Source organism: Chelonoidis abingdonii, chromosome 1 (genome assembly GCF_003597395.2).
Source record: "Chelonoidis abingdonii isolate Lonesome George chromosome 1, CheloAbing_2.0, whole genome shotgun sequence".
NCBI lineage: Eukaryota > Metazoa > Chordata > Testudines > Testudinidae > Chelonoidis > Chelonoidis abingdonii.
Window position 1 is genome coordinate 323,528,385 of NC_133769.1, and position 26,210 is coordinate 323,554,594.

Genomic DNA, 26,210 nt, shown 5'->3' on the forward strand with positions numbered 1-26,210 from the left:
AACTTTACTTGTGTGAGTAGTCTCTCTGAAGTCAATGGACTTCTCATGGGGCTAAAGTTATGCATGTGTAAGTTATTTTGGGATTGATATTAGACAACTAATGACTGGAACAATCTTGAAGGGAACAGTAGTAAGTTGACAGTTACATAGGTTGGCTGGTGCACAACTTTATCTTAAATTCTCTTTCTGTTTTTAATGCACCTCTGCCTTTACCAACGACTACCTTTCTTAAAAAAAAAAAAAAAAGCTCTGCCTCATTCCATTTTTTGTAAACCTCCCTCTGCCTATTTCCATTAAAAAAAAACAAATTGGAGCAAGTTCACAAAAGAGTAACAAAGATGAAAGAGTTGGCGGTATTGACTAATGAGGAAAGACTGACAACTAAATATGTAAAGCTTGGCTAACAGGAGATGTGGTAAATCTACAAATATTTGCAAGCTATAAACACCAAGGAAAGAGAGGAATTTAGAATGATACGTGAGAGCAAAACTAGGGCTAACGGCAGAAGGAAAGACATATGCTGAGAAAAACTGCCTGTTTTTTGTAGCATTAAAAAAATGTCATAAGAGGCATTATGTTAGGGAAATGGTGACTAGGATGGGTGGAACAAATGTCCTATGGTGACCATCCTGAACTGGCAGGTAGGTGGGCTGGTTAAGCCATCAGGCTTGCTTTATCTTTAACTGCTAGGATTTTGAGATGATTTTTTTGGATCAATTCTTTACTATGAGTGCTATGGGAAAGTCATTTTAGAATTACTTGTTACCGTGACTACAGCCTACTAATTGATTTGTTGCTGAATTACTAGAATTCACTAATACATTTACTAATAAATTACAATCACAATCTACAGTGAGAATAATACACTTGTCCTGTATTGAATGTACAGCTTTCTTGATTTAAAAGATTAGGCTTATTTAGGGGCAGTGTTCTCCTCAAGCCATGACCTTGACTTTTGGTTGCTAGGCATTCTGAGAACCAGTCCCTGACCTAGATCCTCTACATACAAGTACGAATATCTGATCAAATAAAACCAACATAGTGGATCAGTAAAGATAACACTGAGGATGGCTTAAGGATAAGGTGACTACTAAGGCTTGTAGGGCTTGTATTTTTGCTTGGAATTAATGACTTTAGCACTGAATTGTGTTTAGTCTCTTTCCCTCTCAGCATGTTGACACTTGTAAGTAAATTTACAGGTGTAAACAATGTCCAGATACTTGTTCATCATACTAAACGTTTTACAGCCTGATTTCATATGACTAATTTATTGTACTGTATTATTATTACACTTTAAATCTACATAAGCGTGTTCATATCTTTCCACTCTCTGGATATGTGGGAAGGCTTGGCAAGCAGCTAGTCTGAAACTTGCAAATGTCTGTCACTATATACATTTTTGCAAGTTATTTGAGAAACAGTTGATCTAAATATTGTCAGAGTAAACAGATGCAGAAACAAACATTGCCCTTTACTAACAAACATAGAGTAAAGTTCTCTGTGGAGGGCATGGTCAAGGGTCTGGGGGAATTTAGCCTATGCTGTTGCGGGTAGGAAGAAAAGGGAGGAGATGAAGAACCTTCTTCAGATGGAGGGGAAACCTAAAAGGGACAGAGCATGGTGGAGAGCTAACAGGGAAGGGAACGGAGGAGGGGAGCGAGACTGAGCATACTGAGGGAGAAGAAACAAAGTAAGGCCCAATAAACTCCAAGTCCGTATGCACAGGAAGACCTCCATTTAGTTCAGCAGAGCTCCATGCAGAACAGGGGCCAGCCCCACATGATTTTTCAGGATCAGAGCATAAAATTAAGGACAAAAAATATAAACAGGAAAAACCCTCAAAAAATCTAAAGAAAAATATGAGATGGAAAATACAATGCAGCAGAAACAGGGTGAAAAAGATAAATCTTTAAAGATTTCATAAAAAAATGTATGAAAAAGGACAGAAATGAAGCAAAGCCCCAGGAGCCATGGCGTGGTTTTATAAAAACTTACTTTATTGAAAGCAATGATAGTAGTTTAGTTTATGCAAAGAAGCACTATTTTGCTTCCACCGGTAAAGACGGCATAACCCTTCAGCTTTCCCCTGTAGGCCTGTCTTGACATGAGTAATGAAACATGGGGGAGGCCTTGTTTTTGTCACTCTCTGTTGTTGTACGGCTAGGATGATGAGCCGTGTGCTATGGTTGCATGGGGCACTCACGGTGAAGTGCTTTGACACTAATACCAAGGTTAATTTGGCACCTCAGTCACAAAGAGCAAATGCTGATTGTGACAGGCTCTCAGGGAGACAGCTTCCCACATGTGCTGCCCTGATCTTCTCATTGGTGTGTATAGCAAGAAGAGGCTGGCCCGTTGCAAGTCATCTTGTGTCCCTCTGACAGATTATATTTTTAAGCAAGAAAACAAAACCAGGATGTCTTATGGGCTGCTTTATCTTTAAGGACAGCTTGGAGCTGTAACTGCAAGGTAAGAAGTCTCATGCCTGAACTTTAAAACTGGGAGTGTAATTAGCATGTCAGCCTTTAAACACTTTGTTGTTTACTGTGCAACTTTACATGACGTGTATATGATAAACTGTCTGTATAATAACATTTCCCTGACAAACTACTGTGATTCTTTCCCTGATAATAGTTCTTGCTTTGAAAAACTCCACAAAAGGTTAGCTGTGTTTGTTGTGATAATAAACGTGTAGTAGGAAGAAGGGGTTTCTTTCAGTGAATGTAACCAGTCTAGATTGAAATGGCTTCGATTATCTATGCCATTTGAAAATGGGTTTATGTGCAGGGCCAGTCCTGCTGAGGGGGGAATCCCATGGGAGTTGTCAGCAAATGTCAGACTGATCTTTGTCTTTGTCATGAGTGTCATTTGGTGCTTGCTTGTGTGTGAAGAGGGATTAGTTTAAATCCTGCTGTCTCAATTGTGTGGCACTCCATTCACTTAGATGAAAAATCTGTTGGTATCAGGTGTTGCCAAGATGGCCAATTAATAATGATTGTGGCAAATTAGCTTGAGAGATTATAGCTCATTATGATGCAGATTTACATAAGTCTTTTTGTGACAAAATGATACAGAATGTTTACTAATGTGTGAGAGAATTATCCATGGCAGTTAAAAACAAATTACTGTCCCTCTCCCCCCCCCCCCAAAAAAAAATCCCTTTCTATTTATGTTTTTAAATAAAGAGGAACTTTTAAATGTTTTACCTCAGTAGAGCTTTTGGGGCTGAACACCAGTTCTGCAGGATACAGGATCTGCAGGACAGGGCAAAAATTCTGAGTCCAAACTTGAGGAGTGTCAGCTGCCTACTGGAGAATAACCTGCAGTAGGGTGGGCGGGGAGACACAATTTGGTCCTAAAATGTTGCTATATACTTTCTCCTATGTAGTTAAAGCTAATATGTTGGATTTTGTTTGTTTGTTTGTTTTTTGTTTACTAGGTCCTTGATAAAAGCTGAAAGTTTTATTGTTAAACAAGTTTGTTTTCAGTCTTTCCTCAAGTAAGTTGCTTTTCCAACTTCACCCTTCCCTTCTGCCCCTTGACATGTGCATTACACCAGTTTAGACTCTCTTAGATTCCAGCATATTTAGCAATCCAAAGTCAGAAGAGACACATAAATGGTAATAAATAGCATCTTATTGAAAAGTGAGTGTGAGTCTAAGTGATTCTGAATCTAAGCCAGTGTAAGTTCCATGCTAAGATGGCTAGATAAAGGTGGAATTTATGCCTTAGAATCTACTTTAATTCATCTTTGACTTTGTCCCAAAGTGTTTCCCTCCCATTTATTCTCCACCTTCCGCTGGCCACTACAGCATGAACATTTAAACTTTGGCCAAAAGGGAAAAAAATAGTGGTTTTCCATTAAGCTGAAGTTGGTATTTATGTGAAGACATTCCAGCAGGAGGTGCTGAAGAACAATAAAAAGAACACACATTTTCCAAACAGAGAAATGCCTCAGTGCAGCATGCTGCTGTTCTGACATCGAGGCACTTTTTATTGGAAGAAGTTTCTTATTCTAAAATCCACAAGCACAAACATCTACTTAAGGGTAAATATTTAGAGTTGTTTTAAACCTGCGTATCACACAAACCACACTACATTTTAATAATGTTAAAATCAAATGTCGTTTCAGCCATTTTCTTTCCCTTTTCTCCATTAGTAAATTAATGTAAACAGATGTATAAATAATAGAATATATGTTGATATGCTTTAAGTTATATAGCTTTTAAATGTTAATAAACAAATCCCCAAACTGAAGGGCTTCTATAAGCCTTATGTTACAGAGTGTTTCCTTTTTATATGAGTGCTCAGCTGGGTTCTTTTAATCAATTAATTTGACAGTGTTTTCTCTGTTGGCTATTGCTATATACCAGGGGTCGACAACCTTTCAGAAGTGGTGTGCCGAGTCTTCATTTATTCACTCTAATTTAAGGTTTCACGTGTCACTAATACATTTTAGCAGCAGAGAATCCTGTGGCACCTTATAGACTAACAGACGTGAGCTTTCTTGGGTGAATACGCACTTCGTCAGATGCAAGGTGCATCTGACGAAGTGGGTATTCACCCACGAAAGCTCAAGCTCCAAAACGTCTGTTAGTCTATAAGGTGCCACAGGATTCCCTGCTGCTTTTACAGATCCAGACTAACACGGCTACCCCTCTGATACTTAATACATTTTAATGTTTTTAGAAGGTCTCTTTCTATAAGTCTATAATATATAACTAAACTATAGTTGTATGTCAAGTAAATAAGGTTTTTAAAATGTTTAAGAAGCTTCATTTAAAATTAAGTTAAAATGCAGAGCCCCCTGAACCGGTGGCCAGGACCCGGGCAGTGTGAGTGCCACTGAAAATTAGCTCGTATGACGAAGGCAGCATGCGTGCCATAGGTTGCCTACCCCTGCTATATACAAACAGTGAACCAGATTCTTGGTTACCCAAGTATAAATAAACAAGAACTCCCCTGAAGTCAGTGGAATTACTCTGGATTTGTTTCAGTGTAAGTAGGATCCGAATCTGGTCTAATATTTCCAGCTGATGTATGTGCCAGGCTAGGGTATTTGGATGAGATAAACAAAACAGTACTCCAATTATAAACATTACAAATAGAAGGGCTGCCAGTTAACTACAGGGTTGTAAGTTGTTTTTCTAGTTAGAGTTTCTTCCAAAAGAAAAGATTAAATTAAGCAGCATAGTTAAAATTTTGCACAAGATCGTGTTCTCTCAATTCTTTTCCTGCGAATTTCATTTATTGTTAACAGCACTCTGCAAAATCATATTTAATTATGGTTTTACACCATGTCCATCACCATGGTATGTGTACCTCACAAATTATAAAATGTGCACATGCTTATATTTCTTTCTCTCTTCCAGTTTGCAGGGACTGACTTTGGGAGGTTTTTTTTTTCCTCTTTATTTTCTTGGTGATATTATTGTAAGAAAGCTAGAGAGTGAATTCTGGGTTTTTCTCTGTAAGTGCTGAGGTTCATGATTTGCTAGTACTTTCTGGAAACAATTTCCAAATTCATGGGCCAGTCACAAGGAGAGCTCTGTTACCTGCTCACAGAAGTCTCATTCTTGAAGATGATAATTGCGTTGTTTCAGTGGCCATCCACACTGCAAGATAATCTGTGAGATATTTGTGCTAGAAAATCTTAACATGATTATTTTGCAACATGGATAGGATCTCCTAACTGTGACATTGACTTCTCAGCTTTCTGTGCAGTATGATATCCCAAAGTGCATTGCTCCACAAATTTCAGGGACAGTCTATATGCATATCTGGGCATGCAATCCATCCCGTAGGGGTATGCTGACTATGTTTCAGGTGAGGAGGGAAGTTTATTTTTCTATTGCTGGTCATAGAAATCACCCCTGAATCCATTTCAGCTGAAAAGATTAGTTAAAAAAAAAATCTTAAGTATCTGCAGAGGTTTTGGGCCCTAAACCAAAGACAGCTCAGGTGGGCACTATTCTTCTCCCAATTCAGCTTCACCATTTCATGCAGTCCAGGGACCAGAAATGGAAAGGCAGATGCTGTATCACATAAAGGGGAATATTACCAAGGGAATGAGGAAACCTAGCTCGGAATCATCCCATTTCCTGAAGCCTCATAACTCATCGACACTGCAACCAGTCTAGACATAATGACACTCCTTCAGCTAGACTCTCAGGAAGATAACTCTGCCAGGGAGTCTCCATCTGAGAAGGGAATGGCTAAAATGAAACAATCTATGTAGGATGGGTTAACATACATCAACATTCCACAGGGGTGCACTCGGATAAAAGTATTACATTTAAGCCATGATGCCCTGGATTGGCCTGGAGTCTCTCGGAATAGGCATCGTTCTCCCGATGACTATTGAAAGCAGTCCAGGGATTTTAATAGGATATTTTAAGAAAATGACATTAAGCTACGTTGGGGAAAAAAATCTTCTGGAATAGCTTCAGTCAGAGGTGGCAACCCTAGCCAGCTGGAGTCTCTAGGGTTATTATGGTACCATCAGGCTTTACACGGGGTGGCCTTGGGGGGAAGAGGAGGGGCAGAAGCAGGTGCGCTGTGGCGAAAAGTGGGTATGCCAGGCCCATCCACTTTCAAAAAGTGGGAGGGCATTGGACCCCTGGCTTACCCTATTCCAGCATCAATGCCATAGACTCCCCAAACCTGGGAGCCATCAACTGGGTCCAGCAAATTCACCATTTCCAAGAGGAGGCTAAAGAAGCCTACAAATGGTTTGTGGACTGTTGATGCCAAGAGTGTGCAGCATTTGCTGGGGTCTAGAAGGTCTAGCTCACTGCAAAACGGCTTAGGAAAAATCAGCCTTCCCAGAAGTTAAACCACCAGTTCCTTGGTCCCTTCCAAATATGCAAACAGGTCAGTTCAGTTGAGTTTAAGTTGCAACTTCCCCAGTCCCTCCACATACATCCAGTATTCCTTGTGTCACTCCTCAAGCCCAACACAGAGAGTCCCTTGCCAGATGGGTCTCAACCCCTCTACCAGCTGGGATTCAGGGACACGAGGAATGTATAGTGCATGAGATCCTTGACTCCTGTTTTTGGCACGGTTGTCTCCAATACCTCACACTGGGAAGGTAACTGGGAACGATGCAGGGAGACTGCAACCCATGTTCACTCTCCTAAGCTAGTGAAAAAGTTTCACCAGCATCATCCTGATTAACTAGCCCCAGAATAAGGATTTGGGGAAGCAGGTCTACAACCTGGGGCTATAGGTATGCTAAATCACTGACAGACCCATGTCACCACCAAGGCAGATAAACAAAAATGCCATCTCACCTTTCCTGGAAGGTTATGCCCTACAGGCAGGCCTATCAGTGTACCCAAGGTCTGCAGACACCTGATTGGCTTGCTCCTGCTGCATAAGCCAGGGGGTGGGCTGGCTGAGAAATCGAGCAGACTTACTATTGCAGTCTGCATCTAGCCCTGTTCTTGGCTCACTTTTGCCCTTGCTCCTAGCTCCCACCTTGCTGCCCCTTTGGTTCTTGCCTTTATGCTTTGCTCCTGACCTTCAGCTACCATTCCTGGCTTTAACCCCCCCCGACCTTTGGCTTAACCTTTGTTTCTGGCATTTGGTAATTGATCACAGCTCTGATTCTCAGCTTTCATTTCCAGTTCTGATTCTGGCTGTACCCCAGGCTCTGCTGTTTGGTAGGTGACTTTGGTTCTGATCCTCACTTCCATTCCCTGAGCTTGATGCCTGCTCTACCCATTAGGAATTACCACCTATGTCCCAGTTCCCAACACTCGTTGTGTCAATGTATTGGGGAGTTATGTGTCTGTTGGAGACACTGAGAAGTAGAGCTGCCGTCTGGCTGTTCTTTGTACTGCCTTGGCAGTGGCTGGTAAATATTTGCCAGAAGCCTTTTATTTTTTTCCATTGGACAGTTAAGCAGAAGTGAGCTCACTGCTCTGGAGAGAGAAATGGAACCCCAGTAACTGGTGTTCCCCCCTCTTCCACTTCCACAGGGGGCTTCTTGAGTTCCAGATGGTCAGTCATGCTGCTGGGCAGCCTTGCTTGGAGAGTTGCATGTGCATTGCATCCACTACCCCCAGACACCCAGCATCCCTCTCCCTTTAGTCCCCTGCATCCCTCAGACACCCAGCACCCATCAGCTCTCCTCATGTATTGATTACCCACAGCCATTTACAGAGTTCTTGGCACTACCCATAACCTTGGGTCCTACACAGATCCTCTTGCACACCCCTCAGCCACACTTAACTAATAATTAGTTATAGTCTGCACCAGGACCCATCTGGTTAGGAGCAGGCAGATAAGAGGTGGTCAGTGGCTGTTTTTTTCTGCATCTCCAAGGTGGCAACCGAAATGAAGAGTTGGTTTTCAAGCATGGTCATGATGATGAGACAATACCAGTACATTTTGCAGATATTTACTAGTTCTTTTGTTTAGAGGGTGTGTCAGTGCAGTTTACGGAAGAGCCTGGTAGAACCAGTATTAACACAGGAGGATGCTCCTGTGCGAAAGTGTCCCAGTCCACATTGTTAATTTAATAACATAACCAGGTGCTGGGGAAAGTGGAAATCTGCTGATCTCCTTATCCCGCCCCCTCTCCAGCCAGGCCTGCTGCTACCCGTGTATCTGTGGTGTTATGTCAAGACCAAATTTTCCATCATTCCATCAAACAGACATTTCTAGAGTCCACTATTGCCCTTTGTTACGAACTAGCAGTTTCCACAGGAGCATTGTGCCATGGCCTGAACTACCACAAACCCCTGACTCCTATTTCCAAAATAATGTTCAGGTATCACTAGTTTCAAAACACCAAAAACAGAATGAAAGTGAATCAATATATTGAGAAATGATGGGGTGTGCACCCCACACAAGGCACATCAGGTTAAATTAGGTTAATTAGCCTGTTAGACTGCTCCTGAGGGTGAGCCAGGACTTGAAAAGCTGACTGATGATGGAACCCAGCTGAGAGGGCATTGGTGAGGCTGGTATGAAGCCTGGAAGTTAGCACTAGAAAGGCACTGTGGAGGAAGTAGTCTGCAGACCCTCCATGGGAGAAGGAAGGTGGGGGGCAGCTATGGAGTTAAGAAGTGTGCAGTTATTCCATAGGGAGGGAGTTTAAGCTGGTAAACTGAGGGGGGCGGGGAAGCCAGAAGCCGTAGGAAGGTGTCTAGGAGCCTAGCAACAGAGTCTGGGAGAAAACAGACCACAGTTGCTAGACATAAGGTCTCTGGACTGGAATTTAAGAGTACAGGATGGTCCCAGGTTCCCCTACCAGCCACTGGGAAAGTGGCACAGTCTGGGCAGTGAATGGGAAGACTGCCTGAGACAGTTTGTATGGAGAAACTTTGATACTGCAGCAGGGGAGATACTATAGCAACTTAGCTGGAGGACCAAGTCATGAAGAGAAGAACTCTGAGGTGTATAGAGAGAATGTGGCAGGGTGTGTGAACAAGCAGTGGAATGGGGTGCTGGACCTGGAAAAAGCTAATCTCAGGGTAGCCAGAAGGAGGTGCTCTCACAGTGACCAGAGATGACACAATTGGACTGCTGGTATTGAGATGTCATCATTATAGCCAGTTAGTGCCATTCGAAGCCCTAGTCTCAGTTAGGCCCAGCAGCTGAAGTAAGTTTTCATGTGCGTCTCTTGTCAATAACAGCGGATCACTTGAAAATTGTCTGAACCAGGTTAAATGATAGTGGTCCAGTCCCACCTATCCCAATGTAATTAACATTTCAGGCCAATTTATTTATGTTATCTTGGTGGAACTCTTAGTCAAAACATTGCAAGAATGTCTAATGTTTTGGTGCTTATCAACTTTTTCATCTGCCTATCTGTAGACTAACTGCTGGCTACTTATCTGTATGTGAGGCACACAGATAACTGAGTAGGCCTTCTGCTCACCCTGCTGGCTTGCCAGCCACACAAAGCATGCATGTGACTAATGCCCCCTAATTACAAAATAACCACAGAGATAACTGAATTCTGTGATAGGAGTGAACTAATAGTTTTCAGATGTTACCTTGAAATAAACTGTTAGAATAGGGTTTTCAACAAAATCTGAAACTTAAATATGTCTGTCATAAGCGGTGGCCTGAAACCATAGCAACAGAAGTGTCACTTCAAGGATTGCAACAAACTTATGTTTTTAAAAGCATGTGGCTTGACTTGCTGAGACAGCACAGTCTGTGAACAGAAAAAACAAGGATGAGGGGGATGTGCCAGGCACTAATCTCGTGGATGGTGTAGGTGAAGTGTAAGAATTAACAAGATGCATGTAAAGAGCTCTCCTTGCAGACAGAGGCAAGGAAGAGAGGCGTGCTGCTTTTGGAAGCTGTTGACAATCTGTGCAAGGGCAGAAGAGAACTCACAAGAAGTTCTTGTGAACCATTTGCAGGAGGTAGTGGATGACAACAAAAAAAGGCTCATGTGGCTCAACTGTTGAAGATCAAGGGAGGCTTGGGAATTAAAGAGAGAAGCAAAAGAGGAGCATAGAGGGGAGGAACAGAGCCATAACAAGGCATTTCAGCATCCAGAGCAAGCGAGCAAATTTGTGCCCCCATAGAGGCAACGCCTCTGCACGGCTGGGCGCTCCCTAGGCCAGGCAGGCGGCACAGCTCTAAGCTGCGTCCCTGGCACACTCTTGCCTCTCCCTCAAAAGAACCTGGCAGTGGCCAGTGATGCCCCCTGGAGCCAGCCCCTGACCATGGAGCCTGGCTGCCAGTAGCAGAGCTGGGAGTGCCAGGTAGCGGCAAGCGAGCACCTCAAGGAGCATCTGATGGCATCTGGGCTCTGTGAGCAGGGGCCAGCTCCAGGGAGCATGGCCAGCTGGTGCTAGGCTTCTTCAGAGGAGAGGCAGGAGCACATCAGGGCACAGCTCAGAGCTGTGCCACTTGTCCTCCTAGCAGAGCAGTGGTGGCCCACCTCCGGGAGCAATGCAGGGAGTGCTGCTGGGCAGCCAGCCAGCACTCCAACTCCCACAGCATGGAGCCAGGGGCTCAAGTGGGCCAGGCAGCTCTCACCAGCTTCTGATCCACTGGCTCCTAGAAGAAAGTGACGGTTTTCAGAGTGTGGGGCATGCCAACCCCCACAACTTGAAAACCTCTGCTAAATGGAAGGCTGAAATTGGGAGGAGGGGAAATAACCACGTGTGGCCCCCCCAACACCCCATTTTTCTGCCCTGCAGCTTTGCACCCTGGATAGCTACTCTGCTTGCCCTGGCATGGTTATGGCCCTGGAGAGGAGAGAGAAACAGAAAAGAGGAAAGAAAGATACAGAAGCAGAGTGGCCCTGGAAAAAGGAGCCAGTCCCATGTGTTTGCTACTAAACTGGAGACTTCAAACAACACACTCTCAATCACCACCATCATGAGGCACTCAGTTCCTCTCCCCTACCGACACTACAGCAGATTACTCCAGGACAATACCTTCTAATGCTTCGCCCACATGTCAAACTTGCCCTCTCAAGCACCAGTCTACAAAGTGCTACAGCAGAGTACAGTGATGATACACACACTTGCACACCTGTGATGACATCTCTAATCAGGGAGCTCTGATTGGACTTACTTACCTGTTTGTGTGTTGGTCTTTTGGGTGTTTTCTTGTGATCTGTTAACATTTAACATAATTTTTTAAAGACTTTGCTCCATCTTTATCAGCAGCTATTGCACAGCTCTATAACTGCATATAGGTTGTCATGGGATGATGGGTCAAAGTCTAGATGGTTTATTTCCAGTTATGAGACAGATTTACTTTAATTCATCAAAGGGAATCTAGAAAGCATTTCATGCATTGTCTGTAGTGATCTGAGCTGAAACTATTTTAATTCAAATAAATAGAAATGTATGAATTTATTGAATATAAATAAAAAATAGTCCTCCAATCCACCCTCATCTCTTGATCACTGTTAAAAAAATAATGGCATCCCTTACACTGACTACCTTGCTTAGAACCAGCAACTGCTCAGTTTCCACCCCCTAGAGAAAGAGTTTTAGGCATGCCAGGATATGTTGTAGCAATTTCCATCCTGTTGGCAGAGATTGTGGAGCACACAGCTTTGAGTGATGGGATTTTTATTGAGGTTATTGTCACTTCAGTTAACCAGCTCCCTTGTAGTGTCACACCAAACTCCTCTCCTTCCTCCTCTGCCTTCAATGTGCTTCTGCACACATACGTGTCTAGGAAAAGCTTTAACATTTAACTCTTCAGAGTCATACAAACATTCACCTGTTAATATAGCAGTATATTGTATTTCCAAGACTTTAATTTTGTTAGGATTTAAAATGAATGGTTTCTTAGATATTGGATGTTGTATTTAAAATTAGGAGAAAAGCACTATTGTAGTGGTTAATGTACAGGACTAGTCAGATGATCTGGGTTCTCTTCCTGGCTTTCCTACAGCTTTCTTTTGTGGGCAAACCAGTAACTTCGGTGCCTCAGTATCCCCATTTCTAAGATAGGAAACACACCTGTCACACAGGGTGTTGTGGGTATTAATTCATTCATGTTTCTAAAGAGCTTTGAGTCTTTTAGGTAAGGCACTATAAAAGTGTGTGTGTGTGTGTATGACAACTGTTTGAAAAATGCTCAGTGTTTCACAAGGGGGAACAGGAGATAATTTCCCCCTGAGTTTGATAGCCAGTCTGAAAACTTTGAAAATTCCAGAATTTTAAAATGTCAGATGCACGCTTTTGCAAGGATCTTCATAATTCTTCCCCTAACATTTCAGTGATCAAAATGTTTTATTAGATATCTGAAATTTCTCTGTGTAGCAAACAGAACATGCACAAAGAAGATTGACATTATTTAGCATAGAGTGAAAAAAGTATTGAGAGACAGGTTTCACCCAGGATACAGTCCAGTTTATCTTTTCGTTTTAGTTAAAGCCCCAGATCCAGGAGACATGCAATTTTGAGTCTCTATTTATTTATTTATTTTTAAGGTAAGATTCTAGCCTTTATGGCTGTGGAAAAAAGCTTGAAAATGTGACTTGAATGCACCCTAAAAGCTCAGATAACAGAAGGCAAATATAGATAACACCAAAGTTGGGCCTTTAACAATATATAATTGAGGTAGCCTCTTCCATCCTTAATCACTTTACAAACTATACATAGGCCACCACCAGGAGCGGCGCCAGGGTTTCTGGTCCCCTAGGCAGAATTCGGGGGCGACATTTTGATTGCTCCCCACGGTGCGCGTGGGAACTTCCAGTTCCACTCCCATCGCACCACCGAAGAAGGACCCTCTGCCAAAATGCTGCAGGCGACAGCAGCAGTCATTGAGCTGCTCAATTGCCTGAATGGCACGTCAGCAGAAGGTCCTTCTTCGGCGGTGTGACGGGAATGGAACCAGAAGCACCCGTGTGCCCCATGGGGAGCGCACAAAATGCTGCCCCCCGAATCCTGGCGCCCTAGGCAACTGCCTAGGGTCACCTAATGGAAGTGCTGGCCCTAGCCAGCACTTGTCCACTTCTGAAAGGCAACTATGTCTGAAGTGAACTCTGCACAGTGTTTTTTTTTTTGGATTAGAAGTTACTTTCTTTCTGCTTAAGATAGCCCTCTACATTATTCAGCTGAAACTGTAATTACCAGTTGTAATAAACGTCTGTCTCAAATCTGGACTTAGAGTTCAACATCTGAGTGTTTACTGTGAATCTCCCCCAAGCTTATACCCAGCTTGGATTTTATCTCGCTGCCACCAACTAGGACTATTTAGGGTTCCTAGGTACCCCGAGTCACCCCAACCTTTCCCTGGGGGACCCCCAAGACCCAGAACCCCTGGGTCTCCCTATCTCAACGGGAAAACAAGCTCTTCCCCCTTGTCTCCTCGTTATCTGCTCCCCCGCTTCCCTCCCCCTTTTCCCTGGGTGAGCCTGGGCGATGCAGTACTTAACTCCTTGAAGGCAAAACAAAGAGGGAAATCACCCTCCCCCTGAGGCGATGCATTCAAATCTAGTAAAGCTAATATAAAGAGATTTTCCACCCCCCCTTCCTGTAGCCTCACCGGAGAAACCCCAAAAACCTCAGCCAGGTTTTAAAAAAGAACTTTATATAAAACAGAAAGAAAATACAAAACAATATTACTGCATTAAGAGATCAATACAGGCTCTTGCTTATAAGAAAATATGAATAAACAGTCTGATTTAAAAGATAGCCAAATTAAACCAGTCCAGCACATCAACACACATGTAAATACAACACAAAGCATATAACAGCCTATTTGCCTTGTTGCCTTTGTACTTACACTTTGTAGGAGAAATTAGAAAGAAATAGGAGTTAGCAGGAAAGTTGTTTCCTCCATAGCTGGGAGAAACAAAAGACCTAGAGTACACAATTCCCGCCCCTGACTTTTAAAAAGTCCAGTTCTCTGATTGGTCCTCTGGTCAGGTGTTTGGTTCCCTTTGTTCACCCTTTACAGGCAAAGAAAATTAACCCTTACCTATCTACTTATGACACCAGTGTTAGTTTGGACAGGAGTTAGCATTTCATGTTTTACGAAGTGCATTGGAATCTTTAGTGTCCACATATGATCAGGACCCTGGGATTATTTTACCCTAAAAATGGCATCACTGTCAAATGAACACCATATTGGGCTGTTCTTCTTGTTTTATCATCTATATTGTGGTAACACCTAGAGGTCTCAACCAGCTTAGGCCCCTGTTGTCCTAGCTGCTGTACAAACATATAGTAAATGTGGAGACCCTGCCCTAAGGAACTTAATCTCAAAGATCAAACTTAAGAAGTGGATGAAACAAACTTGCCGACAATGGGGAGTGGAGAGGGAGGATGAGATAACAGGAAACAGGACATTTTAGCATAGACTAGTCATGTGAACGATTCATAGACAATCTTACCCACATGCTCAGATTCTAACTGATTGCCATATTTGGGATCAAAAAGGAATTTTCCCCGGGTGAGGTTGGGTCCTGAGGTTTTTTGCCTTCCTCCACAGCATGGATAGCTTACAGGTTTAAACTAGTGTAAATGGTGGAATCTAACTTGAAGCCTATAAATGAATTGAGGACATCAGAAACTCAGCCAGAGGTTAGGGGTCTATTACAGGAGTGGGTAGGTGAGATTCTTTGGCCTGCAATGTGCAGGAAGTCAGACTAGATAAGGGGTCGGCAACCTCTGGCATGCGGCTCGCCAGGGTAAGCACCCTGGCAGGCCAGGACAGTTTGTTTACCTGCTGTGTCCGCAGTTTTGGCCTACTATGGCTCCCACTGGCCACGGTTCGCTGCTCCAGACCAATGGGGGCGGCAGGAAGCCACGGCCAGCACATCCGTTGTCCTGCGCTGCTTCCCGCAGCCCCCATTGGCTTAAAGTGGCAAACCACAGCCAGTGGGAGCCACGATCAGCCGAACCTACAGTCCCCTATGACCTTAAATCTGAGTCTATTTACACCTTGGTGGTTTAGTGTTGGTTCCAAGGGAAGCATGCCTCTTACAGAATCACCAATACAATTTCCTGCAGCACCTGTTTATTGGAAATCTCCCATCAATATCCTGCCTTTGTCCCACTAGTATGTCCTGATGAGGACATAGCACAAAATGGTAAGTAATGAAGTGGTGCATGTGGCTCAAGAAGAGTTTATACTCTGTAGTTGGGTCCACTTGTTTTTATTCTCAAGTTGTCTTCCATTAGCTTTTTGAAAAAATTCCTAAACTACCTCATGCTTGTGAGAAGCATCCTCTTTGGGAGGTGAGATGCTGTTATGCTTTACGAATGTAAATTAACTAATCTTCCAGGAGTAATTGATAGAAAAGTAATTTCCTTTATCATGACAAACAGTTTTTCAGTATAAGAGTAATGACTTCAATTTAAAAAACTATAAATTGTGTTTTCAGGAGCTCCAGGTCTGACTATTATTCACTGTTAAATATAAATTACACTTTTCTGCATCTAGGTGATTATAAATAACACTGCAGCTAGGATGACATTCCTTTTCTTCACTGGTTTGTTGTAATTGGCAACAGGAACAAAAGATCCAGGGTTGTTTATTTTTTAATAAGCTAACATGGTGTTGCTTAGTGCACTAAATAAAGGTCAAAATGTTCTTTGTATTCTCAGACTTCACTAGATATGGCCATGAACCAAACCTAGACAAGCACAAAAGTGATGGTTCAAAATCCCAGAATCCATATTTCACAAGTTGAACCTATTTCTGTAATAGGCCAAGGTGTTCAAAATCCTGATCTGGATCCAACTTTTTTGCTCAGGCCCATCTCTGAACCTAATACCAGTATTCTATTTAGGGAATGAGAGGGGAAAAATAGGTTAGTTATTCTAAATATGTATTCTAGTGGCACCCATAATGTACGTACACCCACACACAAAAACAGTCTTTGCTCTGAAAAGCTCAGGCTCATAAACCAACCACCATGCCATAGGTAGGACAGAGGAATGCAATCAAAAGGCACACATTTATATACCTTCATTAAAAATATCCCTGATTCCTTCAAAGTTGAACAATAATGGCTAGATTGACTTCTTGTTACAGTAGAAGTGGGCGCTGAGAGAATAAGGAGAGGAGAGCATGAAGGTGCTTGTGGGAGAAGCAGACAAACCAAGAGGTTGGCATCAGGAAATGCAGAGGAGATGTGGGCAGTGTAAAAAAGATGTTCGGGTAGTTTGTTAACTTGAGCAAATATGGTACTTTAAATTGTAAAGATCATTCTAAACGGAGGTAAACCAGCTTCAGTGCAAATATGAGCTCTGCTGTGTGTGATTTCTGGTAATGAGACACTTTCCCAGCGTAAACATTTTGACTGCAGTCTGTGAACTAGGGGATATCATAATGCAAGGGGGATATAAATGGGAACTGTGTTTTCCTTATGATCCTCATGGGGAGGGGAAAAGGTCATGGATCTAAAAGATCAGCAGCAAAATTACTGACTGAATTAGCAACAAAATAGAAAGCTGTATTTTGTGCATGCTGTGATGCTTTATAAGATCCCTGCTTTTGTCCCTAATTTTGATCCTTTGCCTTGCTTTAGACCACTGATACTCAGACTTCAGTGATTCAGGAGCCAAATCAGCAATTTACATTCCCCAAAAGAGCCACAGTAGTGTGAATTCATTGTTTCATTTAGTTGTATATTATTTTCACAGCAAAATGATTCACCAAGTATTTTATCAACTGAAATTGGTTATAACTAACAGTAAAAGCATCCTGACTGGTTAATAATTAAATCAGTGTTTTAATATCAGGTGCTGCAAAGAGCCGCAGGAGACCCATTAAAGAGCCACTTGTGGCTCATGGGCCTTAGTCTGAGTATCACTGCTTTAGACCTATTTCTACTGCTCTGCAGCTTTAGATAAGGTGATTTGTAGCAGTGTCCATGAACTAGAATGAGTAACAGAAATATCCTGATGCCATATATTCTCAGGGTATGTCTACACTATGAAATTAGTTTGATTTAATAGAAGTCAGTTTTTTAGAAATCGATTTGATACAGTCATTTGTGTGTTTCCCCACTAAGTGCATTAAGTCAGCGGTGTGCGTCCACAGTACGGAGGCTAGCGTCGACTTTCGGAGCGTTGCACTGTGGTAGCTATCCCACAGTTCCCACAGTCTCCACTACCCATTGGGATTCTGAGTTGCACTCCCAATGCCTCATGGGGCAAAAACATTGTTGCAGGTGATTCTGGGTACATGTCATCAGCCAGCCCCCACCCCCCGTGAAAGCAATGGCAAAAAATCGTTTCTTGCCTTTTTTCCTGGGTTACCTGTGTAGATAACATACCATGGCAAGCATGGAGCCCGCTCAGCTCACTGTCACCGTACGTCTCCTGGGTGCTGCTGACAGACGCAGTACTGCAGTGCTACACAGCAGCAGCTCCTTGCCTTTGCAAGTCAGCAAAGACGGGGTTACCAGTCATACTGTACCGTCTGCTGCTGTCTCCTGGTTGCTCCTGGCCAGCCTCAGTGAGGTTGGTCGGAGGTGCCTGGGCAGACATGGGTGCTCCTGGCCGGCCTCGGTGAGGTTGGTTCTGGGGCACTTGGGCAGACATGTGTGCTCCTGGCTGGCCTCGGTGCGGTCGGTCAGAAGCACTTGGACAGACATGGGTGCTCCTGGCCGGCCTCAGTGAGGTCGGTCGGGGCGCCTAGACAAAAATGGGAGTGACTCCCCAGGTCATTCTCTTCTTTAAGTTTTGTCTAATGGAGATTCAGTTCTGCCTGGAATATCAGGCAAACCTACTAAAGAACCAGAGAGGCAAATGGCCGCTCCAGGTCAGAGTCCCAGACATCCCACAGAAATGATGAGCTGCATGCCATTCTAGGGGGTTGTCATAGTATATTTCCTCAATCTGAACCTTAGAGTTCAAATATAAGGTACTAGCATAAACTTCTCTAAACTTAATTACCAGCTTAGATCTGATAGCGCTGCCACCAGCCAAAATTTCCAGTGTTTGGCTCACTCTGGTCTCCCCAAAAAAAAGCCTTATTCAAAAGAGAATTACAATTTAAACATTCCACAACTACACACATGTAAATACAAAAAAACCCAGTTAAATAACTAAAAGCCTATTGTTTTTCTACCTTTGTACTTACGAACTTTGAACACTGAAAAGATTAGAGAGCTTGAAGGTAGAAAGATCTCTCTCATAGCTGAGAGCCAGACAAAGACAACAAAGACCCCAAACAAGCTTCCCTCCCCTGAGCTTTGAAAAATCCTGGTTTCCTGATTGGTCCTCTGGTCAGGTGTTTGGTTCTCTTTGTTAACCCTTTACAGGTAAAAGAAACATTAACCCTTAGCTATCTGTTTATGACACGCCCCCCCAAATCACAGACAGTGGGAAACTATCACTGGCGGTGAATTTCTTCCTAGAACTTAAGACTAAACAGATTAATACAACACATGCTACCTTTACATATACTACTAAGTATGTAAACTACAAGACTTTTACATTTTAAGGACAATTTTTTAACCAGTGTGATTCTGGGAAACTCTCACGGGAGAGTGCATCAGCTACTTTGTTAGAAGCTCCTGAAATGTGTTGAATTTCAAAAATCAAAATCTTGGAGAGCTAAACTCCATCGAACCCACGAAGAAGTTTCTTGTTGTTCCCTTTGGCTGTAGAAGCCACTTTGCGCAGCATGGTCAGTTTGTAGTTGAACCGCCGTCCCAAACGTCGGCATAGCTTTTCAGGGCTGTACACAATGGCCTGCATTTCTTTTCACTGATGACAGTGACTTTCCCTCTCAGACAGTTCTTGCTGAGAACACTACAGGATGGAAGTTGTGATCCGGTCCTTCCTGCATGAAGAACTGCTCCTATACCACGCTCAGATGCATCAGTGTTACTAGGATGGTTTGTCAAAGTCCGGGGGCCCGTAGCACAGGGTCAGACGTGAGCGTCACTTTTAAGTTGGGTAAAGGCCTTCGACACCATCATGCATTAACTGTATTGGCTGGGTCTTTTGGTCGGTCGGTCAGTGGTGCACGATTTGGCTGTAAGTGTGGTACAATCGCCTGTAGTACCGGCCAAGCTAAGAGGATTGGGACCTGTTTCTTTGACTTTGGGACAGGCCACTTTTGGATAGCATCCACCTTGGCCTGTAGGGGGTTTATGGTTCTTCGACCCACCTGAATGTCCCAGGTAAGTCCTCTGTTTTGGCCGATTGACACTTTTTGGCCTTAACAGTTAGTCCGGCCTGCCTGAACGCTCAAAGACCTTTTCCAGGTGTACTAGTGTTCGGGCCAGAAGTGAAAAATGGCCACATCATCGGAGTAGGCCAACTGCATATTCGCCCAGTCCTGCTGTGACATCTACCAGCCTCTGAAGTGGGGTGCATTTCGCAGCCGAAAGGAAGTACATTAAATTATTAACCCCTGCATGGTGATGAATGCTGAAACCCTTTCCTTGGCAGGTTCATCTGCAGTACTTGCCAGTACCCCTTGGTTAAGTCTTATTGTAGAGATAATGGGCACTACCCAACTTCTCCAATAGCTCATCGGTGCGTGGCATTGGATAGTTGTTCGGACGAGTTACGCATATTCGGTAGTCCACGCAAAAGCGTATTCTCCCATCTGGTTGGGTACCGAACACTGGAGGTGCCCTGCACGGTAGATGAGTGTATTATACCCATCTGTAGCATGTTCTGGATCTCCGTTCTATAGCAGCTTGGGCGTGAGGAGACACCGGTAGAGTGGTGTTCTTAACTGGGTGGCATTACCTGTGTCAATGGAGTGGTTATGCTGTTCGTCTGTCCTGGGGTGGCTGAGACGAATGGGCCAAAACTAGTGCACAGCTCCTTGATTATGTTGCCGCTGCAGACGTTCCAGGGTGGTTGAGAGGTTCACCTCTTCCACGCCACCGTCTTTTTTCCCTTCGTAGTAGACACCGTCAGGCCACTCAGCGTCATCTTCCTCCTGGACTGTAAACTGACAACCTGAGTCTCTCGGAATAAAAGGCTTGAGAGAATTTACATGGTACACTTTGGTTTTAGTGAGGAATTGGGAAATGCTATGGGTTAGTTAACCGCTCCCAGGCGCTCTTGGACTGTGAATGGCCCCTTCCCATATGCTTCCATCTTATGGGCCTGTTGTGCCTTTAAGACATAACCTGGTCTCCTACTTGAAGAATGCTCTCTGGTATGTTTATCATACCAGGCCTTTTGGCTTTCCTGAGTATCCTTTAGGTTTTCTCTAGCAAGGGCTAAAGAGTGTCGGAGGGTGCTTTGTAGGTTTGTACAAGTCCAGAATGTTAGTTCCTGGAGAGGATGTAAACCCCCGTTGTTGCTTCACCAACTGTAATGGTCCTTTAACCTAGTGGCCATACACAGTTCAAAGGGTGACAACCCTAAACTGGGATGTGTACATCTGTAAGCAAAAAGATACTGCTGCAACACTAGGTCCCAATCGTTGGTGTTCGTTGACAAATTACGTATTATGGCCCCCACAGTTCCATTAACCTTTCGACCAGCATTGGTTTGTGGTGGTAATGGGTGGCAACTAAGTGATTCACCCCATGAGTTTCCCACAGGTCTTTCATGTGCCTGCCAGGAATTAGATCCTGAATCTGTAAGGATATCGGAGGGCAACCTCCCTGGCAAAATGTCTGTTAGGGCCTGGCACACAAGCTTTAGCCCTGGTGTTGCTTAGAGCTACTGCTTCGGCCATCGGGTAGCAAGTCCACGAAAGTCATCGTACTGCTTTCCTCTAGAGCATCTTTCTTGGGAAAGGACCCAGAATATCCACAGCTACTCGCTGAAATGGGACCTCAATTGGGGAGGCTGGGAGGGCCTTGACCAGATCTTGGGCTTTCCCACTCTTGGCACACCTCACAAGACCGGACAAACTTGGCACGTCCTTGCCCATCCCTCCCAAGTGGAAGGACTTCCCCAATCTGTCTTTGGTTCTGTTCCCCCCAGCATGGCCACGGGATGATCACGGGCTAAGCTTAAAGCTTCCCCCGGTACTTATTGGAACCACCAACTGTTTTTGTGGCTGCCATTCTCCTGGTGTCCACCAGAAGATTTCCTTGTATAAAGTCCTTGGTCCTCATAACAAACCGGGATTGGGATGAGAGCTGAGAGGCAGTGGGGTGCTCTGCGCCACCAGCTTTCTGAAGGCTGTCATCAGCTTCCTGCTCAGTCTGGAACTGTTCCCTTGGGCTGGTGACACCAAGTTCTTCTCAGACTGTGGACTGGGCTTTGGTCCCTCTGAAGCGATGTAGGTGATGGGATTGTTTCTGTTTGCTGGTGCACCTGGTGTATTCAGGCTCTGGCTGGGCTCCTTCGGTATGGTTGTCTGTTGCTATCTGCCAGTTCGGCTCGCTGGGCCCTCTGGCGTTGGGTTGAGATGGTGGTGCGATTGCTGGTGGTGGTGCTGGTGCTCGTTGCTGTTCCAGTTCCGCCTGGACTGGAGGTGCTGTGCTGGTTCAGCGTTGGCAGGGGATCGGTCCACTACCTTCTGCTGGGTCTCGGTTAAAACAGACGGGGCTTGTGGACGGTCAGGAACAGGAATGGATCTGGAAGCTTGCCTGGCTTGCTGCGGGTAACCATTCCCCTCTCTCGGACCGTTTACACCTGGTTGGCCAAGTTCTTCCCCAGTAGCGGGATGGAATAATTGTCATAGACTGCAAAAGTCCACATTCGACCAGCCTTTGTACTGGACAGCAGTTCAGCTGTGGGCAAGTCTACAGCTTGTGACATGAAGGGGTAAATGGTCACTTTGCCTTTGGGTTGATGAGTTTGGGATCCACGAAGGATTGGTGGATAGCTGACATTGTGCCCTGTGTTCTCCACGCAGTAACCTCTTTCGCCCATCTCAAATTTTCCTTCGCTCCAGGGATTTGGAGGTATCTGGCCTGGGGATCTTTGGTGTGATGGTGGTGTAATGACTTGCACCCGGGTGGGTTTTTTGGGCAGTTGGCTTTATATGTCCCAGTCTTTTACACTTATAGCATCTTCCAGCTGACAGATCACTGGGTCGAGGTAGATTACTGGAGACTGGTGAGATGGAAGAAGGGTTCTGTGGTTTCCTTGGGTTGTAGGTGGGGTTTGGGTTGCCCTCGTTGTGGGTTTATTGTTTGTGTGCCCTGGGGTATTCATTCCCCTTGACAGTAGGTTCCTGCTTTCTGCACTTCCATCCATTTGGCTCAATCTCCCCCTGCCTCGGTGAGATGTTGGGTTTTCCATCTTGTATGTACCATGTAATGTCCTCAGAACACATCCAGAACTGCTCCCATTTGTATGAGAGGTGCAGTTCGCTATGGATTTACATTGGTTCCTGATATCCAGGCCTCATAATTCTTTCCAACGTAGTAGGCGTGTCTGGGAAATGAACACTGTTTTCCCTTTTGGTTCTGAACGCCGACGGACATGATCGCGGTGGTACCCATCTGTATCTGGCCTGGTTTGAAACAGTTATAATCGTTCATTTCTGTCCTTTGGCATTTCAGCCGCCACCTCTGCTAAAGGGTCCACTGAGCTGTGACCTCAGGCTCTACCATGTACTGGTCTTCAGAGATGCTGTACCCAATGCAGGCTCTTTTCAAAATTTTCTTAGAAGGTCTGAGTGTCATCACCTGCCTTGTAGGTGGGAATTTTCCTGTGAAGTGGACACATCATTGGTGTAGGGTTGTTAGGTTGGCGGTGTTCTGTTGCTTAGCCTGTTTAATGCCGGGCCTGTTTGTAGGCCTCCCTTTGTTTTTCCATCTCTTGTTGGTGTTTCTCCCTCTCTCGTTGGAGGGCTGCATCTTGGACTTCTTGTTCTCTTTTATGGGGCTGCCTCTTTGGCTGCTGTTCTCTTTTGTAGGCAGCGTATTTTTCTTTTTCTCTTAGCTCCATCTCTTGTATTTTTTTTTGCAAGTTTCGCTGTGGCCTGCGTCTTTGATTTGTTCTCTGCCTCTAGTCTCCTCGTTCCTGCTTTAGGGCATCTTTGGTAGTCAATGGTTCTGTTCTTGTGTTGGGCTGCCCTCTGGTGTGTTATGTCTGACTGCTGGCTCTCTGTTGTCCTCCTGGAGTCTGCCTAGCAACCTTTTACATATAATTAACTAGGAAGCAGTTTATTTGCATGTGTGTGTCTGCTGGGTACTTGATTCCCAATCGGAATTCTATGCTTAACAAAGACCCTTTGTCACCTGTAATGGCTCCTTGCTAAAATGCAAGCCAAACTGAGCAGAAGAAACAGAAAAAAAAATTTCTCTCTGGCCTTTTAACCAACCCTTTCTCTCTGCTAAAAAGCCCCTAGCAGAGAAATAAAATATAATACTCCTACTGGCTTCTGGAGTCTTAGTTCCCACCTGCCACCATGTCATAGTTATATTCCTTAATCTGAACCTTAGAGTTCAATATGAAGGTACAGCATAAACTTCTCTAACTTATTACCAGCTTAGATCTGATAGCGCTGCCACCAGCCAAAATTTCCAGTGTTTGCTCACTCTGGTCTCCCCAAACCTTCCTGGGGAACCCCCAAGACTCAGATGCCCTGATCTACAACAAAGGGAAATAACCCACTTCCTTTCCCCTCTTTACTTCCCCCAGATTTCCTGCTTCAATTCCTTGAAAACAAACCAGAGAGATTAAGAGCTCTCCCCCTCCCCCAGAGGCTATGCAGATTCAAACCTAGTCAAGCTACACAAAGAGATTTCCCCCTCCCTTCGTTCCTTAGCCTTAACCAGAGAAAACTCAAACAGGTTTTAAAGAAAGCTTTATAAAAAGAAAGAAAAAGACATAAAAATATCTCTGTATCAGGTGCAATAATCAGGGTAATTTCTTAAAGAAATGAATAAACAGCCTTATTCAAAAAGAGATACAATTTAAACATTCACGCAATACACACATGTAAATACAAAAAAACCAAACAATCAACAGCCTATTGTTTTCTACCTTTTGTACTTAAACTTGAAACTGGAAGATTAGAAGCTTGAGATAGAAGATCACCTCCATAAGCTGGAAGCCAGACAAGACACAGACCCAAACATTCCCTCCCTGAGCTTTGAAAAATCCGGTTTCCTGATTGGTCCTCTGGTCAGGTGTTTGGTTCTCTTTGTTAACCCTTTACAGGTGAAAGAAACATTAACCCTTAGCTATCTGTTTATGACAGGGGTACCCCTACAACTACCCCACCCGTTGCTTCCCTCGTCCCCCACCCCTCCTGGGCTACCTTGGCAGTTATCCCCCCATTTGTTTGATGAAGTAATAAAGAATGCATGAATCTGAAACAACACTGACTTTATTGCCTCTGCAAGCAGAGATCAAAGAGGGGAGTGGAGGGCAGCTGGCTTACAGGGAAGTAGAGTGAACCACCATTCTGCACTTGCTCAGCCTATAGTTGAACTGCTCCTTGCTACTGTCCAGGCTTCATGAGCCATGGTAGCAAGGAGTAGGCTGGGGTAAGTGTGACTGCGCGGTGCTGCCGACTGGGAGAGCAGCCTGAGGCAGAAGCCTCCAGCTCGCATAATATTCCAGGCAGGACTGAATCTCCATTACACAAAACTTAAAGAGAGAATGACCTAAAGTCATTCTAATTTTTGTCCAGGCGCCCCCAACCGACCTCACCGAGGCCAGCCAGGAGCACCCATGTCTGCCCAGGCACCCCCAACCAACCTCACCGAGGCCAGCCAGGAGCACTCACGGGATGACGGTGACGGCTACCAGTCATACTGTACCGTCTGCCATCCGCAAGGCAAGGCAAGGCAAGGCAAGGCAAGGGGATGCTGCTGTGTACCGCTGTAGCACTATGTCTGCTAGCAGCACCCAGGAGACATACGGTGATAATGAAAAAACGGTGAGAAATGATTTTTTGCCATTGCTTTCACGGAGGGGTGGGGGGCTGATGACATGTACCCAGAACTACCTGCGACAATGTTTTTGACCCATCAGGCATTGGGAGCTCAACCCAGAATTCAAATGGTTGGCGGAGACTGCGGGAACTGTGGGATAGCTACAGTCATCAGTCACCCCTCCCTCACTGAGAGCAATGGCTGAGAATCGTTTCGTGCCTTTTTTCCGCACAGACGCTGTAGCATGGCAAGCATGGAGCCTGCTCAGATTGCTGCAGCAGTTAAGAGCACTGTAAATATCACACGCATTATCCTTCAGTATATGCAGAACCTGCAAAGGCAGGTGTGGAGGCGACGGCAGCAACAGCAAGGCAGTCATGAGAGTGATGAGGACATGGACACAGACTTCTCTAAAAGCACTGGCCATGGCAGTTTGTCTATCCTGATGACAATGGGCCAGGCTCATGCCATGGAATGCTGATTCTGGGCCCGGGAAACAAGCACAGACTGGTGGGACCACATAGTGTTGTAGGTCTGGGATGATTCCCAGTGGCTGAAAAACTTTTGAACGCATAAGGGAACTTTCATGGAACTTTGTGACTTGCTTTCCCCTGCTCTGAAGCGCAAGAATACCAAGATGAGAGCAGCCCTCACAGTTCACAAGTGAGTGGTGATAGCCCTCTGGAAACTTGCAACGCCAGACAGCTACTAGTCAGTCGGGAATCATTTTGGAGTGGGCAAATCTACTGTGGGGCCTGCTGTGATCCAAGTAGCCAAAGCAATCTTTGAACTGCTGCTATCAAGGGTAGTGACTCTGGGAAACGTGCAGGCCACAGTGGATGACTTTGCTGCAAGGAGATTCCCTAACTGTGGTGGGGCAGTAAATGGAACGCATATCCCTATCTTGGGACTGGAGCACCAAGGCAGCGAGTAAGACAGATATGGGTCCTCATGAGGCAAGGACTGGACTCGATGACCTCTCGAGGTCCCTTCC

At 44.6% G+C, this 26,210-nt stretch overlaps 1 protein-coding gene across 2 annotated transcripts in view; it reads left to right on the forward strand.

The window, feature by feature from the left end:
• The first annotated feature begins 2,399 nt into the window (after positions 1-2,399).
• Positions 2,400-26,210, forward strand: part of STARD13 (StAR related lipid transfer domain containing 13) — a 551,580-nt gene continuing 527,769 nt past the window's right edge. For both annotated transcript variants that reach the window (XM_032791937.2, XM_032791938.2), the window contains exon 1: positions 2,400-2,469. The gene's annotated coding sequence lies outside the window, so the exon portion shown is untranslated. The remainder of the gene's footprint in view (positions 2,470-26,210) is intronic.